Source organism: Ptychodera flava, unplaced genomic scaffold (assembly GCF_041260155.1).
Source record: "Ptychodera flava strain L36383 unplaced genomic scaffold, AS_Pfla_20210202 Scaffold_114__1_contigs__length_228029_pilon, whole genome shotgun sequence".
NCBI classification, from domain to species: domain Eukaryota; kingdom Metazoa; phylum Hemichordata; class Enteropneusta; family Ptychoderidae; genus Ptychodera; species Ptychodera flava.
Window position 1 is genome coordinate 43,260 of NW_027248296.1, and position 16,069 is coordinate 59,328.

At 37.1% G+C, this 16,069-nt stretch overlaps 1 long non-coding RNA gene across 5 annotated transcripts; it reads right to left on the minus strand.

Moving 5' to 3' along the window:
* Positions 1–1,848: 1,848 nt before the first annotated feature.
* Positions 1,849–15,277, minus strand: LOC139126657 (uncharacterized). Of its 5 annotated transcripts, XR_011550673.1 has the most exons (4): positions 14,871–14,885; positions 14,114–14,195; positions 10,956–11,068; positions 1,849–3,357 (listed from the first exon to the last, which is right to left on the minus strand). It is a non-coding gene; the product is annotated as an uncharacterized lncRNA (long non-coding RNA). The 5 variants fall into 5 exon arrangements; XR_011550675.1 differs by lacking the exon at positions 14,114–14,195 and having other exon boundaries at positions 1,850–3,357; positions 10,956–11,062; positions 14,871–15,277; XR_011550674.1 differs by lacking the exon at positions 14,114–14,195 and having other exon boundaries at positions 1,850–3,357; positions 14,871–15,277.
* Between the last annotated feature and the right edge of the window lie 792 nt (positions 15,278–16,069).

Sequence of the window (16,069 nt, forward strand, 5' to 3'; positions counted from 1 at the left end):
TTTTCTTATTTACTTCGACGATTTTGAATTTCAATCGTATTTTGTGATACAATCATGTAGCGTTCAACAGTAATATTGGGTCAGTACAAACTGAGTACGCTGGGTTTTTAACGCCCAATTTGGCAATAAAGTGAATACGTTTGTCCATTGACGCACATGCATAAATTTCAGCCTTGAGACAGGAAAGTGAACATCCGCGTGGTCCGACAAACGAAACTAGCTATGAAATGGCCACGACGTCGATGGCTCCTGAAATCTTTATCACATGATAGATGTTCTAACAACTACTAAACCGCGATTTGTTATCATAAACAGTAGAGTGGGCTCCCTCTACTGTCTATAGTTGAATTGCGTTAATTTGGGCATCTTTAGAGGGGACGGTGAGAGGGTAATAGAACCAAACTCATGATCTGTGACACAATTTTGTTTACTTTACTATTTTACCATGGGTTTGGTTTGTGTTGATCTGGTTGGTTAGCCGTCCCAGGGCCTGGGAACAGTAGCTGCAGGCTTGTCAAACACTAACTGGTGTCAACAGATTAGTCAATTAGGGGCTACTTATCTAACCGGTACACTGTGCCAAAAGTGAAAAATCCGTTGAGGATTCTTCTGTATATTGTTCTGGATACTTCAAGAATCACCAGAATACTACAATATACATTATGTATGCCAGTGGATTCTGGTGGTCAATGGATTCTGTCGGATACGGAACAGAATCCATTGCTTAATCCATTGCAGGATACTGCTGGATTCACATGTTATCCATTATATATGTATTCAGGATACTACTGGATTCTCTAATTTATAGAGAATCAAGGGACCAGTACTTTTGGCTTGATTGATTACATAATAATGGAGGGACAGTTGCCGCAAATATTCATACTTATTATTAACCAATTTTTACATAATTATCCAACACTGGCTTCGGGGGAACTGGGGTGTGGGGGTGGGTCCTCAAATAACAGTAATGCTTTGTAGCTTTGACTCATGTATTTCTACTCATACAGGCATCACATACACTATATATATATATATATATATATATATATATATATATATATATATATATATATATATATATATATACATATATATGTGTGTGTGTGTGTGTGTGTGTGTGTGTGTGTGTGTGTGTATACGCAATGAGTACTCTTTTTACAAGTGAAGACACCAATGTAATGATGCTTTCTACAGCAAAATAGAGTACAGATTGCATCTGAAAACTATACTGCAATTTAGATACACAATCCAAGATCACTGTAAATGATTCTTCTTTATTCCAAAGGAATGTGTAAATGTTAGTAAATAAATAAAAGGCAATATAAAGCATTATGTAAACTACACTGATTAAAAAATACAGACAAAAAACATTCAGAACATTTTTCCTGAGACACATTCAAAGTTATCTTCAATACTGTAAAAAAGAATTTCCATAGCCTTGATAACTCTAATATCAATTAATGCAGTCACTTTTAAATATGCCTGAGCCTAACAGGGAGAAATATGGTTCATCAGAACAATTTGATATCTTACCATTATCACCCTCTTGACCTGTATACAAACTTTTGAAGCAATCTGTTGACCTGTTTCAGAGAAATTATTTTAAACAAAAACAGGAAAATAACCCATATGACAAGTTTAAATTATAATTCATTGTTTCACGGCCTGATCTGTGAAAATAAAACCCAGTGACTCATGTGTCCCAAACAGCAAAATAATGAAATTAAATCCTGGTGAAAATTAATGCTCTTTACAGTATGCTGTAAATTTTGGCATACGTTAAAAGATATACATGTGTAGTATTCCTAAGTTTTGTACATTTTAATTGTGTCAATTGAGATGTGTCAGTTAATGACTGTGTAATTCACCAAATTACAAGATCAACTATGTGTACCTTTAAATATAGGAATAAAAAATCATTTCAAGAGTTTCTTGATTGAATATGAAGCACTCAAGCTATCTACACAGCAAGAAAAGGCCGACACATGCCTGTAACAGAGGATAATCATTACCTGTAACAGGCCCAGAGAAATAACCTTTTTTGCAAGACCAGTAAAAACCTGATTCATGGTGGTACAGGATTGTATACAATGCTGTAAATTCTGACTGTATCAAGACCTATAATTGCAGCACTGAACCATCGGTGTGCGTACAGTGGTGTGTCAGCTACAGGGCCTGAAAATTTGGATGGATTTCAGGGTGTAAATTTGTTGTAAAAATTGGCAAATTTTGATGATAGAAGCAGAAAGAAATGTTATTGTTTGAACACTGAAAAATTTCAGACCCTGTTAGAGATCAGTGTTCACAGCACTGTGTACAGGTGCTGTAATTGGTAGAAATACAGCCATGTGTTTACAGTACTTGATACAGACATGTGCATCAGCCCCTGATAGAACTCCTTCTGTATTTGCTGACACAGACCTGTAACACAGTTTGTATCAGGGCCTGTGCAGGAACTGTCACAGGGGTGAATTTTTTTGTAGTGTATGTTTAATTAACTCTTACTTATCACATACATGTATGTGCACTGTTAAATCGTAGCTTTTGTTCAGTTAATCAAAATCTCAAAAACTAGGAAAAATTGCTCTGAAAAACACAATATTGCATATCTCAGGACAAACTGATTACTGCTTCAATTATATTATCCTAAGAGACCTGCATTTAAAATTTCAAAGCAATCTGACAAGCAATTTCAGAGAAATTTTTGGACAAGAAATAGAAAAATACCATCAGTAACACGGTGTGGCTCACATTTGTTTCAGCATGTTTTAACACTGTAACTGCACCTTGATAAATTCTTGAGGGCACAAATCCAGATACGTCAAAGTGACAAATTTCAGCAGTACTTCAAAGATGTACTTGTGAAGTATTTGTAAGTTATGCCTTGGTTATACTAAACTTTTCTTGGTGTAACTGACCTGTGCCAGCTAATGACTTTATATTTCACTGAACTTACAACACCAGCTCTGTGTACTACTTTTCAAGTAAAGCAATTAAAATTGAGAACAAATCAGTTGTTGACCAACAGAGGGATGATGGATAATTACTCAGAAAAGCTATGCATCACTGTTCTGTCTCACACAATTGTCACTGAACTGTTTTTATCAGGTGGTCTCTCACTGGCTCTGCCATACTTCCTCTGCAGTATGTAGTGTCTTGAATTACAGTCATTAAGCATTCACTGATTGAGTGTGTCTATCCTATCAAAACGTTTAGTTTGTCAGATCGCCAAGAAGGCCTGGAGGCAATTATCCTTCCATCTGGTGGGACCTCCTCATCAGACATCAGGTCTGCAGTTACATCATTCCAGAAACCCTTCTCATCTGCATTGATCACTGCACTTCTCCTCTTTAAAATCTGTAGGTAGAAATGATAAATGATGGTTATTTAAAATAATGCAAAGAGTGAGATAAATGATGGCATAATACTTAAAGTCACTGTCATAACTAACAATATGGTACATTTGATATTTTAAGATCAACTCTGGTATCATGACTTATTACTGATTTGAACATATTATGTTGCCTTCCATTCCACCTATGCTTAGGAACATAAGGAAATGCATGTATCATTTTAACATTGGCATCCTTGTCCAAAGACCTTTGAGCACATCAGAATGGAACTGTCAATTTACATAACCCTCAACTAAAGTAAGTTTTGCTTTGTTAAATTTTATTTGAACCCATTAGTACATTTGTACAATTATTGTGACAAAATTGTTGACTCTGTATATCTAATAGTGCTAACTATGCAAAGACGCCAACCCATACTACAAATATCCCACGATTCATTCTGATTTGTACCAACAGAGATTCCCTAGTCAAGCCAGGCATAGCTCACATGTGTAGAGAAAACTGTAGACTACTAAAAATAAAAATTTTGAAAAAATGCTTTGAAGGAGACTCATTGTCAATTACCATTTCAAATGATTTTTCAATATCATGCATTATTTAGAGTACATATAACACGATGGGAACTAATTTGGGATAATTGGATGAAGTAATGTCGATTTCATCTACAAATGTAACCTCATCTACTTTTCTTTTTATGTTATGCACTTGTTTTTATGAGTATTTTGTAATATTGCAACATTCAACTATAGGGCACCTAACATCTTTGAGAAATTTGAAAAATATGAAAATCCAATTATCCCAAATTAGTTCCAATCGTGTTATATACATTTTATATAATTTTCAAGAAATTATATAGACAGCCATACAGAAAAGTTTGAAGTATAATAGAGATACTTGAAGCATGGACTGACTGTTGTTGAATACTGTTCAATAACTGTCAGTCCAGCCACTAAGTAAATACTAGTTCAAAACTATATCCTTGTTCCCAGCGGGTGCAACACTGAAGCTGTTTTGACTATGCAAAATGTTTTTATGAAAAAAAATGTATATTAAGTTACATTTTGTGAAATAAGGCAAGAGTTTTCTTGCACACAGTTGGTTGTTCCAAAAACAGTTTCGTATAATGTTAATAAAAGATAAAACTATGGTTTTTTAGCACATCGTGTAATCTGGAACATGTTATCAGAGCATGAGCTTGTTTCATCTTTCAATATTAAATTTGCAACAAACTCTTGGACATGAGTTTGTCTTGTGATATTGTTTCAAAGTTGTGTTCCCAGGCAAGGTTCATAAAATACAATTCATGGATTCCTTCAACAATATTTTGGCCAGTTAAAAGCTGTTAAAAGTGTTAAAAGCTCATCCTGAGTTTGACTATGCTATTATTGTATGTTATGTTATGTACATTTGTGTTTTGAACTCAATCTAAGAGCCCCTTAAGGTTCCAAGACAAGAAATTTGACCTTTTTAATCTAACAATTCTCTAACGGTAAATAAGCTCAGAACCCCCGTAAAGTATACATTTTCTAAAAGCCTAGATATACGGAAATAATCTGGTTACCACAGTGTCACCATTGTTTACATAACTATCACGTGACACGGTAATTTGCATAACCTGTCAAAAGACGGTTTTCCCTATGTTTGTCTTAATACTTCAAAATATCTGACTCAAACTTGCTGGAATGCAAGCTGTGACAACGCTCTTCCAAAGTGTGTCTCAGATTTTTAATATCTTGCTTAGTTTTTTTAGCACAATTTTAAGAAATCAACTACGGTTGAATTCACTGCTCTGGAAGTTTTTCTGGCATAAAAACTGTTTAAGAAGATTTTAAAAAATTCTGAGACACACTTTTGAAGACCCTGACGACAGCTTGCACTCAAACAAATTTCAGCCATGTATCTCAAAGCATTGAAACAAAACATAGGGAAAACCGATTTTTGAAAGGTTATGCAAATTACCTGTCACGTGATAGTTATGTAAACAATCGTGACACTATGGTCTTCAAAATGTTCCCCTATATCCAGGCTTTCCGAAAATATACAATTTACGGGGGTTCTGAGCTTATTAAACACTAGAGAATTGTTGGTTTAAAATGGTCAATTCTTGTCTTGGAACCGTAAGTTGTTTCAACACTACAGATAAAGTATGGCATAAACTTCGCCTCAGATCGCCTCTGTATCGTTTCCGACATTGCTGTCGCCTCAGTTTGTTTATTTTCTATATCGTTTCATTACCGCCTCTGTATCAGCCTTGCATTGCTTCCGCATCGTATCATCCTAAACATCGCCGCTGCATCGTATCAAGTCAATTTCATGGTCCATGTTTTTGAGAGTAAAGGTATACAAAATGAAAGATCAAATACATGTGTCCGACCCCATATGTCCGACATTATCCATTCATGAAATGTTGCTTCAACACACAAAAATGGGAACAAAGTTGAAACATATTGTGATTATAATGCGCTTCTTTTATGAATTGCTTTTATTTGATATGAAGTTTGTGTACCGTTTTATTTGCGAACATTTTTGTAACAAGATAGCACTCTACCAGGGACAGACATTAACGGTTGCAAGTGAAAGTCGCGTTTGGGCGACTGCAACTGAAACACCAGTAAGAGTTGCCGAATGAGACAAGTGTCAAAAAATGACGTGGGACAACTTTTCCACTGACTAGAAACCCAGAAATGTGTGGTACTGTGTGCGGATGACCATTTTAAATGACTGAAATTAGTATTTTTAAGCTTAAATACATGTACGTCCTTGAAAGCGCACAAGAAAAACTGGCCGTACAAAGTAAGGAGAATTGCTAAAATAATAACTGCAGTGTATCATATACTAGGTTAACACATATAGTGATGCCGCCATGAATTCTCCTAACGCTTTACACATGACCTTTAAACCCGATTGACGTGAATAAATTATGATGTAGAGGAAGTCCGTGACCTTTAGTCACAGCACATTGATAACACTGATAGCGGGAACTTCCGAGTGCTTCAATAATTGCTACGCAATTCATACTATAGAGTTACACTCCACAACCAATTATCCATCAAAAGTAAAATTAATTTTAGGCAAACTATCGCACCGTGCGCATACGGTATAAATCTGAGTAGGCCTACATATGTCACGCCGCGCCAATCACTCTAAATCACGTACCCACATCGTCCAAGACGTTCAAATTCATGATTATTAACCGATCATTTACCTTCAACTAGATGAAATCTTGTCTATATTCTCAATTTTCGATGACTTTTGACGAAATGAAATCGACTATTCATGCCCGATATCTCATATCCGATGTTTTGAGTTCCGTGAATGAGGCGATGCGCTAGTGAAACGATACGGAAACGATACCAAACAACCGAGTGAGCGATGTTGGATTTGGGGTTGGGCGATGCGGAAACGATACGGAAACGATAATGAGGCTAAAAAAGCGAAGGTTTGGGCGATACTTTATCTGTATGTTTCTCTAAAATAATTTGCAGGGTTTACACATTTCATTGTGATCTCAAAATTTGACATTGAATAAGCTGCATAACTATCAATACCGGAAAATGCCAAGAGAGTTTGACCGGTTAAGAAGGGCTTGACTACGCAGTTTCTGCGTAGTGAAGCTTCATTACGTATTCATGGTGACCCCTGGCCAGCTGTCAATAACTTTGGGGGCTTTGTCTTTTGGCCTGCTTTGCATATGCGTCGTTGGACACGACCTGCCAATCACCCAGGTAGTCATTAAACTATTAATTGACTGTTTACCGACCCAATTAACACTATCCAGCAGTATCAGTCATATTTTAATCGCGTGGCCCGGGTGGGCACAACGTAGGAACGCGTGTATTTCTATGTGTACGTTTCACTTGTGGTGTTGATTGTACCATCGTGTGTTTGAAGCACAGGCGTGATGTTTCTGGGTAGTTTCTATAAGTGTAGTTTATTCTACGTTTCGACGTTCTCTTCCGTAGCGGAAGAGAACGTCGAAACTTAGAACTACACTTACAGAAACTACCCGGAAAACATCACGCCTGGTTTGAAGTCCGTGTTTCACCTACAGCATTACCTTCAAGGTGACAGGCTTACTATTAATGTTCAGTATCATTGCACCGAGTTCTGCCCACGGTGAAAACCACCTGTTAATTACTGCCCGTCGCTGCCCGTCCTGAATGTAGCCTATCTATAGCTACAGTAATCACATAAATCATTTATTAGTTTTGATATATCTCCTAAATTGTAAGTTTGATCAAAATCGAGACCACATTCAAGGGCTATGCAGACTGTCCATGTACGCACACACAGTGACAAGAAGGCGGCAAACACCTACTCACCAAGCACATCGAATCGGCGAAAAGAAGCATAAAAAAGCTAGGCTCATCGCCAAAACAAACGCGCCAAGCGCTAACAAAAACCCATACCAAGCGGCCCTTTCCAGGGCCACCAAATACTCCAAAAAGGGAACTACCAAAAAATACGATAAAATGACATAGAACACACAAACACTTAAAAGAAATAACAAAAATCGTACACATAACAAACAACTGAAACACAACATTAAATACAAAATAAACAATCACAGTAACGTAACAGAAAACATGGCCGTGGAAATAAATCAGCTATTTCCAAAGAAAAGCCGACAACAACATGAAATTCAACAACAACCTATCATCGCTCAAACTATGAAACTCCGAAAATAGTACCAGGCAAAAGCCTTAAAATTCATTCGGACACAAACAAAACCAAACACAATAAACCACCTCAGGATTTCAACAAATAAAGTCGTATAATGTGACTACGCTACATCGTGAGACACAAACAATCGCAACAACACCAATTCAAAGAAAAGTCAAATTGGACTCCACGAACAACAAAAAAACAAAAACTTGAAAGCTATCTGAAGCTTCTAAACTCGTACTTCTAGAGATACCCTTTCAAACAAGGAAACAAACATGTCGCGTGCCAAAAGAATCGCGATAAACCAGCTTGCAAACATTGGACAAATTTTGGGAAAATAACCCTTCGACAAGGGTCGGTTTTTCCTTATTGTAAACACAAACGATTACGTACTCGAATGCGAAAGGCAATTACGTAACACTCAGTATTATACACAACAAGCCAGAACAAACAGTAAACAAAGTAAACGAACTATTAATTAAAATGTACGAGAACAAGCACATCAACCAGGATACTTGTAAGTATCTTGATCCAATAAACATAAAATCCGTACCCCGCAGTGGTACTTATTGCCTAAAAATTCACAAACCTCCGCAAAAATCTAAAGACACACCAGTCAAAACAAATTTACCGAAGTAAAGAAATATAGAACAAACAAACCGAACCACCAAACGGACTCACAACGTGACCAAAATTAATATACTTGCCTCGCTAATCGGAAAGCAAGACCACTAAAATGCATTAAAATAAATTTTCACAAACACAAACTAAGGAAAGAATCTACACTGCGACTGATGAGAAACCACACTCGGGTTCGAAACGCAAGCGTCAAAGGGCGGCTCTATCAACTTTTGTAACAACATAGGTCCGGCTGCCTCTCGCCATAAGCTTTCCCCACACAAACAAAACATTACCGTACACACACTAATCCAAACTTCTCTACAAATATCCAAAGCAAACAAACATTTCATTAACACAAACAATCGGATAAGAATGTAGGAACACATTTTCGAAACGAAGCAAACACAAACTCGACACAAAAACATTTAGGATAGTTAGGTGGGGAGCCTGTTTCACATTTTTTACATCTCGCTATACTGTCTATGATTCTAAAAATAAAGTCATCTGCCACTTTTTCTGTATACGCGGTTTGGCAAACTCATCTCTTCAATCGAAAGTCGGGCGATTTCATGGTTCTTTGGGGCACTTAAGTGTACGTCGAGCTTAAGGAATGTAGTTACATTCGCGATGTTTTATTCGAAAATTATTTATTCCTTCAAGGGCAAATGCACATAATTTATGCTGTTGGAAATACTGGCCGCTCATAAACAAGACAATAAACTCAATATATGTGCATCTTTACTTATATTGTCAAAGTACCACCGACACCCACAAAAAACCAAATGGTTCAGTCCAGGTATTTGCAACTCTGCCATCCGACTGGTCAACAGGAAATCAACCATAGGTGTCTTTTGGCACGCGTATACGCCAGTCACCTAGGCGACGGTACTCCTCCCCATATACGACTGGTGATCCCACCCTCAAGGCACTGCGTCATTCGACCAAGCATTGTTATTGTAATTTCCTGCATAAAATTAACAGCGAGGTCAACCGGTCAAACTCTCTTGGCATTTTCTCTCATGGATTACATCTGTATCTTCAAGGGAAGGTTAACAAGCGACCTAGCGGCCGATATAGCTCCGCTGTGTTTATGTAGAGAATAACTATTTTTGACGAAGGTGGAAATCTTTGATAGCTCATTTCAATGGCCAGAAAAAGGAGGCTAAAATATCTGCAAAAACATACAATTGAAGATTTCATCATAATTTGAATTTTTACATCGGATCATTCCAAAGAACACGTCCACTAAAGCTATCTGACGAGTAGTTTTTAGAGAATAAAATTTTCTACCAAAAATGGCAATAATTGTCCCCAAAATAAAAATCGCAGATTTCACCGTAATTTCAGTATATCACATATTACAATAATCCCTTGGAACCTGTATACAAAATATCAAAGCTATCCACTTGCAGTTTTTGAGAAACAATTTTTTTAACAGAAATGGCAAAAATTGCCCCAAAATATACAAAATTGCAGATTTCATCATAATGTCAAAATATCAAATTTAGTTAATCTGTAGGAACCTGCATATCGAATTTCAAAGCTATCAGACCAGTACTTTTTGAGAAACACATTTTTCGACCAAAAATGGCAAAAATTACCCATAAATAACAAAATTGCAGATTTCATCATAATTTCAATAAATATCATTAAGTTCATCGGTAGGAACCTGTATAACAAATTGCAAAGCTAAGTTACCCTAAGTAAACTGCAATCCGACGATCGGTTTCAGAGAAGATGACTTTTTTACCAAAAACAGGAAAAATTGCCCCAAAAATACAATTATGGAAATTTCACCACAATTTGAACAACCTTGACTGGGGTTACCTCCAGGAACCTCTATACCAAGTTTCAAATTAATCTGACTTGAAGTTTCAGAGAAGAAGATTTCTTGACCAAAAACAGGAAAATTGCCCCAAAAATACAATTATGCAAATTCCACCACAATTTGAACAAACTTGAGTGAAGTCACTCTTATGAACCTCCATACCAAATTTCAAAGAAATCTGACTTGCGGTTTCAGAGAAGAAGACCATTGTTGACGGACGGACGACGACAGACAATCAGTCTATCGGATAAGCTCCGCGTCTCTGACAGCGGAGCTAAAAAGGCAGATTTTGTCGCTTAAAGCTTTTAGGTGCTCTGCAAATGTATAACCAAATATCAAAGCTCAACTAAGTAAAATTGATTTTACTTGTGTCATGATGGTTCTACCATGTACTATAATTCACCAACACTGGTGATTTGGTTACCTTGTCCTTCAAAGTTCACTGGTTTAGACTAAAAAATTATCAGTGCAGACTTTGTAGTACATACCTCTCTTATTCTCCTGTTGTTGGCATGCCTTTTTGTGTAACTCTGTCTTTCCTTGGGACACTACCCTTTCCCTACTTTTCAGTGCCTAATAAACATCTCCAAGGGGCCTGCAACTTGCAAGGATATAAATAAAAGAGTTAAAAATCTTACTGTGAAAAATCAAAATATCTGAAACACAGATGATGAATCATCATATTTCATGTGACAATAATGACAATGAATAATCATATTAATCTGACTATCAATTGGTATTCACATTTGAATCAGACAATAGCATTCCCATGGCCTACAAAGGCTTGACATCATCGGATTCCCACTGCACTAAGCATGGATGAAAGATTGACTCTTTTTACATCCATGGTTATACAATAATACAAAATGTTCATGTTGAAAATAAGACCACATTTCATTTGATACAGAAATTGCATTAATTTAGAAAGTTGTAAATCATTAATGAAGTGATGCAAAATAAATGACATACAATGTTTAGGTAAGATCAGAATTATTCTCATGTTTACTTTAAGGCAGATGAGTTGCAACTTTTGACATTATTTTATGATTTTTATATTTAGATTAAAATCAGTTCATAGCAAATTTCTACATAACTCAGAGATGTTTACTCTAGTATAATTATCCACAGAGTTGGACTGCATGAGGAGATTCTTGTAAGACAAATAATAAATGGGTGCCGCACCCAAATATGGCTGCCTACATGCAACTACATGATAAACAGCGTAAATGGTGGATGTACACATTTAAATCTTTACAAATACAACATGGTGCAACCCACTGAAAGGAAGGGAAAGGGATTCACTCCACTTAGAGGAAAAATTCTTGTTTTCACCTATTATGGCAAGATTTTGAAAATTGCGGGAAATTTAAAATTAACAAAGATGTGCTCAATTTCTTGTCTATTCTGCCACAAGCAAATGCTGTTGAGGCACAGTTAATGACTATATCGTTCAATTTGTAGATTGCAATGAATATCTGAAGAAATTGAAGGTACTTTGAGGTTGGACAAATTTCACAGTGTTGCAGCTCACGGCCTTTTAAAGCCCCAATAGCAGTATCTTTAAGCATTATTTTATGCGCTAACCCTTTTCCTGCCAAGTCCATATTTCACCATCAGGTCAAGATGGTTAAAATTAATGAAACACAACATATTCCATATGGTGTATTTTAACATAATATTATACATTTGAAGGCTGTAGAAAACATAAATATTGTAAGCTTGATTTTTTTGGACTAAAGATGCTATAACAGGCCAAGCCAAGCAGGTGAAAAAACGCCATGTTTGGGCTCAATACCGCGTTTTACTGACTTGGCTGATTTGGAAGTAATAGTCTTAATACTGTCTGGCAGAAAAGGGTTAACTTTCAAGTTGAAATAAGTTTGTGAGAGTGTATAAGGTGGTGCGTAAGAAGCTGGGTAGAAAGGACTGATGTAGGGTAGAGCTGTGTGCATGTGACATGGCTAATGAATGTAAACAAGACAAAATAGACTGTGCATAATGGCGATAGGCTAGTTGCGACTTGGATTTTTAATGCCAGTAGTTGATGCACCCCTGTTTTAGACAAAGATGATGGGGCATGCCCTCAAATTGAAGCGTCTGCAACGTCTACCACCCATACAAAGGTTGAACACTACAAGGCAAGCATCCATGTAGGGCCAGCTATGATCGTTTTGAACAGCAATATTTTAGGTCGGACATATCTGATTTTCCAGAGAAACAGCGCTATGTAAAACCCTTAGGTCAGAACCAATGATCATTAATTTCCAAATACATACAAGTTAACAGTATGTTTAAGAGTTGATATATACTTTATTTAAAGCTCCATAAGCTGTATCTTTTGGCTATTTTTTCAGAACTTTTGTTTTGTGGTTTTCCTACACTTTCTGCATTGAATCCCTAATTCGTAATTTAATGCCAAGTATTTAGCATATCAACACAACCTAAATGAGTATAATCTACGAAATTACGGTTTGTTGAAAATTGCATTGGACTAGAATTCATTTGTAAACAATAAACAATGATCACTACACACATACAAGCTGTGTTGACAAAAAGAATACTTGAAATTTCAGCATGACAAACTTTTTAGGATCAGACACAGTAGTTGATATACAGAAGCAGAACACTGAAAAACTTGCAACAAGTTACAGCTTATGTCCCTTTAAATCCCACGTTGACAGAATATAGTATTTTCCACAGAAGATTCAAGGCTTTTACATGTGTGTTGATGTCCCCCGAATTTCTAAAATGGTCCCCTTGGGACAGGAGTAGGGGTTTACAGTGACCCCCTGTTTTGACATCCCAGATTGAACACTGACAGAGGTGAATGTTTTCACCTGTGACGTTGCATGTTCTGTTCCTTAGGAATATTACCAAAATCAAAATGACTGTTAAAATTTGAATTTACTCATCATATGTTTCACAAATGTATGGTTTCCTACTGCAGTAAAAGCCAACATCCTTCAGAGCTGAAGTAAGTTTGTGAAAATACAGTAATTTTTGTGTATGTGCAATTTTGCACAAGGTAAAGATTGTGCTGTGATTAAATATTTGCCCAAACATGCAAACACTGAGGATACTGTGCATACCTGCACTGAAATCTTCACATAAAGTGCACAGAGTAGTCTTATGTATAATGCAGAGCGCTGAATATTTTCAACTTAGACATTGTATGTTCTATGTCCTTAGTAATATTACCTATTTTTGAAAATGGGGAATTGCGAGGTGTAAGTCTTCCTAAAAGTTTATTTTCTAGAATCGATTTTCATTCTAACATTACTCAAACCTAGCGGCCGATATAGCTCCGCTGTGTAACTAAGGGATACTGTCGCATACAGTTGTCTAGCAGCAATTCCTTGCAAGCTCTATTTTGGAGGCCAAAAGAGTACGCGACAGCTTTGAAAAGAAATGAATTTTTATGTATAAAAATGTGAAAGAACCTTGAGGCTCCCACCTCAATATCAAAACGTTTATGTTACAATATATTTTGGTCTCGACAAGTTTATCCAGCAAAATCGCTGTAGTGAATATCGCCATGCATTCTGGTCATTTTGGATAAAATTAGCATATTTTTAATGCAAATTCACGTACTTGTCACATTTAAGGTGTCAGAGATTCAGAGATTTTTTGTAATTGATATATTTACCAGCAACGCGGCTCGGAGCAAAGAAACAGGAGCTGTTTCCAGACCGGTGGGTGGAGGGACGGTGATTCACTTCACATTGTATCTATGAGGAAACCATTAAATCTTATTTTTCAATACAGAACTAGCCACATCTGTGTATTTATAGATGCTTGATTATTGATATTAATGTGCTTAATTAGACTGAGCTGGTTACTAGTGAATGTGTGTGCAAGAAATTTGGTTTTTTCGAATAGTACCGGATGGTGAGAATAGCGTTTGAAAGCAGATGTGAACAACAAATATGCTATTGGACTTTCACCCAAGTGATTACATGTTTCTAAAGGTTTAGGGTATTCTTTGAAAGTTCAAAGGTCAAATAAGAATTTTACGTCAGTTATTAATAAAACATCAAATAAGACTGTGACACAAAGGACAAATGAAAGTTGGGGCAATCTTTTCTTGAAAACACTTTTGAAGGGTGATTATTCTATATTTTCGAAACACCAACACCAACACCCAACCCTAACACCCCCCCGTAATAACGAAAAGGTTACATTAGCATGAAGTTGCCTGGGAATTAGATGTTCATTGTTTATTGAAATTTTATCAGCAATATCGATGATTTAAACAAAACAAACGTTAGACATTTTTGCAAGACGAAGACATTGCTGAACACATTTATACGAGAAGGAGTAGATGTATGTAAGAAAAGACACTTGGGCTGGTTACATATGGCTGGTTAAGAATAAGACAAAGAGGACAAGTTAACTATACATACCTGTACCTGGTATACTGTACACGCCCTCCGTCCAGCTGATGCAGGACTCAGCAGCGATCGGGGGGTCGACCTTTCGCTTGTGCGAAAAGAGTTGCCCTCTTCCGTCCAAATTGCTAAAATGGGTTGTCGAGTTTCGTCCCGATTGAACGGAGAATAAACTTGCTGCTTGTCGAACCGTTGAGCTTCTGGTAGTAGCTCTAAACGTAAGTTCATGACATCGACACGATTGGACCACTCTCCAGTTGTACTAGATTAAAACGTACAGCGTAGTCGTCGAGATGGTCCAAGATTTCAAGGTAGACTGTAGACATTCCTAAACACGGGCGGGACATGTCAGTAAACGCTAAAAGATGAACGACTGGAGATTTTGATCATTGTTGGCGGTACGTGCAAGCGACGCCACACCAACACCACACTGGGTATTCTGATTGACCTTTGACCAATATGGCTTACGGCTCCTTAGGTTTTCAAATATTCACGAAACGAACTGCGAAGAATTTGATGATAACTATCATTTTTTACTCAATCTTGAAGAAAATGTTATTTTTTCGCTCTCGTTAGACAAGAATATTGCTAACTTAGCCCCATCTTCGTCTTACACCAGATAAATGTACAAACTCAAGGGCAGCAGGCTAGAGGGTCAAGTTTTGCCGTGCTATCAGACTGCGGCTTGTATCGCAATTACGCAATATTATCCTCATGAATATTCTGTGTTACGCACACAGACTTGCCAAACCCGTGCACAGAACAGGAACATCGAAAAAAGCTGTTCCGAGGCGATTTTTGAGGGCAGAGGAAATTTTAATTTTGCTCAGGCAGGGAACATGTTTTTAAGTGGCAGGGGAGCAAATTTTAGTGTTTGTTTTGTAGGGCAGGGCAGGTATCGGTTGATTGTCCTGGGGACAGAGCTTGGCGAAAAACGAGGAGAGAGAAAGCTACGTTTAAAGGGGACAGGGGAAGTTGAGTCATGGTGTTTCTGGGGATTGGGACACAGGGCTAGTACTTATAACTTTTCATGTCTGCACGGGAAAAGGAATGACAACATTTTGAGGGAATTTTTTCCAGGGCAGGGGAAATTGGCAAGTTTTTTTCGCCACAGGGCAGCTTCAAAAATTCATAGTAGGGAGGGGAAACGGGCAAAAATAAGTGGGGAGTGGGTTTGAGTGCGGCAGGGTAGGTCGAAAAAGTTTTAGTGGGAA